General features: G+C 48.3%; 1 pseudogene; it reads left to right on the top strand.

Moving 5' to 3' along the window:
• Positions 1 to 2,918: 2,918 nt before the first annotated feature.
• The window catches only part of LOC127635488 (uncharacterized), a 35,603-nt pseudogene continuing 34,127 nt past the window's right edge, over positions 2,919 to 4,394 (top strand).

Raw genomic sequence — 4,394 nt, 5'->3', positions numbered from 1 at the left:
ATCTCAATTATTTAATATACAATTTGCTGCTTATTTCATTGTTACAGTGCTTAACTATTCTATTTTTAAATATAGCTTATAAATCCTAGATTATACATCTAATACTTGATATTTGCACATTATCTGGTAGCAAATATTCTACTTACCGTGACTTTAGTATTGGCTTATTTCATTCCGTCAGTGCTTAACGATTCTATTATAGTTTGTAAATCCTATTTCATACCTCTGATATTTGATATTGCACTTTTAACTAGTACCAGTTAATTCTACTTTCATTCCATCAGTGTGCTTAACTGTTATTCTATTAAAAATAGCTTGGTTGTACTATTTCATACCTTTTGATATTGCACTTTCACTAGTACCAAAAAATCTACTTTCATTCCATCAGTGTGCTTAACTGTTATTCTATTAAAAATAGCTTGGTTATACTATTTCATACCTTTTGATATTGCACTTTCACTAGTACCAAAAATTCTACTTTCATTCCATCAGTGTGCTTAACTGTTATTCTATTAAAAATAGCTTGGTTATACTATTTCATACCTTTTGATATTGCACTTTCACTAGTACCAAAAATTCTACTTTCATTCCATCAGTGTGCTTAACTGTTATTCTATTGTTAAATATAGCTTGTAAATCCTTGTGCCACAGGTCAGCATTGCAGTTATAATGGCATATTCTACTCCAGAGCTTTACTCTAAATTATTACCACTTATCCTATTGTTAGAAATGACTTGTAAATATGATGTTATACCTCAATTTATTTGATATCCTGCACTATATTTGGTACCAAATATCCTCATTGCTTATGTTTACTGGTAATTCTTTTCATCCCAGAGCTGACCTCTTTATATTATTTACAATTGTTGTAAGTGTTACAATAGTGTTTTTTACAAAAGTGTTTTTTTTTTGCTTGTTTTTACCAAAATTTAATTGGAAACCTGCATTTTCTTTGGGTGTATATATGTTTGTATTTTTCTGTTATTTATATTTCAGTGATCTGACATATTGTTTCAATGACAGTTACTGTAATTTGAAATGTGGAATAAAAACGGCAAATGGAAATATGTCTGCTTTGATCAATCATTATTCTTGATAAACTGCATGCTATAAATAAATATATATATATACAATAAGCGGCGGCAGATCGCCGAAAAGCGGTTTGCCTCCGCGATCCGCCCGATATAACGGCGGCGGAGCGGCGGCTGGCCAGCGGGCCGTCCGCGGAACGAAGGCGGTAGGAAGGCGGCTGCCGCTTTTAAAAAGCGGCTGCCGCCGGCGGACCGCCGTCGAACGTGTTTGCGATCTCGCCATTCTGCCGCTTCTACTGCCGCCGGCGCGCCGCCGGCGGACCGCCGACTTATTGCTATCTGGGAATTTCGATATGCCAGAGGGCAGAATAAGACAGGGAATTAAAGAAGAATTGTAGTTCTCTTTCGTCATCTCGTGTTCGAGATCCACCTATGGGAAGGGCATCCGCACCTGACCTCTGCAGAAGCATCCAATTGCACCAAGTCTGGCCTGACAGACAGAAGCGCGTGTCCAATGCTCGGTAAGGGACCCGCCCCTTACCAAGTGCATAAAACACTAGTACGCGCTATCTTACCTCAGTTGTTATTCGCTTCTCGCGACCTCTTTGCTTCGCAGCTCTACGGTTTTCGCTGACTTCACCACAGTCAACAGGAGGAAATATCTATTTGATCAGCCTCCGCCAGGCGTGATTGTCAGACGGTTGCGCTTAGTTGCGATTATTTCGGGTTGCAAGCCACCCACGCCGCTACCTGGATTTGCTCAGGCTGCCCGCCTGTTTATCAACTTTCACCTCTCCAATGGATCACAAGCTCTCCGGTAACCCACCGGACGTGCAGTCGCGTGCATGCCCTGCCGCCTGCGGTTCACTCATTGCCGCGAGGGATGCCCATCCCTTCTGCGTGGTGTGCATGGGACTAAGACACGCGCAGGAAGCGCTTTCACTTCCTGAGAACTGCACCCATTGCCTCGCCCTGCCTAGGAAGCTTCTTCGACAAAGACTCAAGGTTGCATCCTCTCAAGGCACGGACGATCATTACGATTCGGACGCTGGAGTAGGTGAAAGCGTTATAGCTCCGGGGACTTCCCAGAGCATGCCTGCTCTCAGTTGGGCTGACCAGTCTAACGAGGGCCTACTCGAGGAAATCCTTCCCGGTATTTCCTCGTTCGACGTCGAGCCGCCCGGCTCAGGCGAGGACGAGGACCCCGCTATACTTGAGGGCTCGGACAACGAGTTAACCACCCCTTCCGCCCAAGCTCCCCTGGTTAGCGGCTCGACTACACTGCCGCACGCAGTCCTTCTCGAGGTGTGTGAGCGAGCGGCCGCTCGTCTCGGCATGGAATGACCGGCCCTCCAGAACGCCGCCGACCAAGAGAGGGATGTGTATGACGGCAAACTCCTAGGTCCCCCTTCCGGTCCTAGGAAGCAGCTCATGCCTGTACTCCTGCGTGCGCTAAGCACATGCGACTCTATTGGAAGGACCCGCTAGCTCTTAAGCACGGCTTAGCGGGTCTGGAGGTTAAGGATATGGCAGCGCGTGGCATGGGCTTACCCTCCCACCATCGAGCCCTCGATCGCCAGACACCTTAACCCCTCAAGAGGGAGGGTTACTGGCCCCTCCTAAGCCAGTTCTCCCTAATAAGATGGACCGCTTCTCAGCATCTGTCTTCCAGGCCTCGTGACAAGACCTCGGCTCTCGCGGTACGGGCTTCTAAATGTTTCCTCCTCCTCTCGGCCTACCAGGCCGAGCTGTTGGAGGACATGAGCACTCATTTGGAGAAAGGCGTGCCATCGCCGACGCTGTGGAAGGAGATCGCTACCGTGGAACGACCTGGTCCTTCGTAACGCCCGCCAGGCCGTCCAAGCCGGGCGGACGCTCCATGGCCCTATGTGTTGTGGGGAACGGGCCCTCTGGCTCAATCTCTCTGGTCTGCCCGACAGCGAGAAAAGACGCATAGCAGGAGCCCCAGTGGAACCAGGCCAGGTTTTTGGCCCTGCTGTTGCACTTATGCAACAGCGGTGCGATGATAAGAAGAAGGAGGATGAGGCGCTTAAACTGTGCCTGCCTAGAAAGGCCACTCCACACCAGCCCCCCAGACGGCCCCCTCAGGCCCCAGCCACAGGACTGCCATACCGTAATACAGCCAGGCCTAAGGCTCGCAGCAGGCCACCCAGCCAGCAGCCTAGCCAGCAGCCCAACCATCCTCCTAAGCCCTGGGGTAAGACATCCTTCACGGGCGGCTGCAGCTAAAAAGCCCACTCCACTCTACCCCGCCGGACGGGAAGAGGAAGAGGCCTACCTGATGCTCAGCTCCAGGGGCTTCTCGGTCCAGGTTTTCAGGCTGACCAGCCCAGTGGACACAAGCTTGAGTTTTTTCCCCTTTACCCAAAAGGAGGAAGTTCTCAGCCTCGAGGGCCCCTTTTCCCTCGCTCGGGTGCCCAACCCCAGTTCAATATGGACATGTCACAAGTTCAGGTGTGGTCCATAAAAAATTCCCTCCCAGCTTCCAGTTCCAGAACTGGGGGAAATTCACTGTCCAGGTGTGCCCCTCCACTGTTGAAAAGTGCTCAACCACAGTCTCTTCACAGTTTGCACAAACCACTTCACACACATTCAATAAAGGTTCAATTCCCTGTGTGTGTTTCAAAAATAAAAAACAACAAAAAACAAGAACAACAAAAATATCAAACACTGAGAGCTGAAAGCTCTGCCAAGTGCTGTTGTTCCCCTGAAATTCTACATGTCGCCCCTAAGTTGTCCACTAGATGGCGCCATTGTATCACAAATGAACGATCCGGTTGTATTGCCTGCCCTAGGCAACTCGCCGTGAGTGTGGGCTCTCTCACGCCACACGTGACAGCCTGGCAGTCTGTGTCTGCCCCAGAATGGGTGATTCGCACCATTACGAAGGGCTACAGACTTCAGTTTGCCAGAAAACCGCCACGCTTCAGCTGAGTTATCTTTTCTCACACAGAAGAGAGCTCACGCACATTCTGAAAGATGAGATCTCTTCTTCTCGAGAAGGGGCGGTGCGAGTGGTACCTCCAGCATCAATGTCAACAGGGTTTTTACTCCCGTTATTTCCTGATTCCAAAAAGGACGGTTCACTTCGCCCTATTCTGGATCTCAGAGTGTTGAACAAACATTTAAGGAAATACAATTTCAGAATGTTAACCCACAACATTCTCTCTCGTGCAATAAAATAGAGCGATTGGTTCACGCCGACGATCTGAAAGATGCATTTTTTCACATCAACGCTTACTCGCCACACAGGAAGTTTCTTCGTTTCGCCTTCCAAGGCATATGTTACTGAATTCACAGTACTTCCATTTGGCCTAGCACTCAGTCCAAGAGTGTTTTGTA

Source organism: Xyrauchen texanus, chromosome 43 (genome assembly GCF_025860055.1).
Source record: "Xyrauchen texanus isolate HMW12.3.18 chromosome 43, RBS_HiC_50CHRs, whole genome shotgun sequence".
Lineage (NCBI taxonomy): Eukaryota > Metazoa > Chordata > Actinopteri > Cypriniformes > Catostomidae > Xyrauchen > Xyrauchen texanus.
Note: the sequence above shows the minus strand (reverse complement) of the source record. Positions and strands in the feature narration are given on the sequence as shown.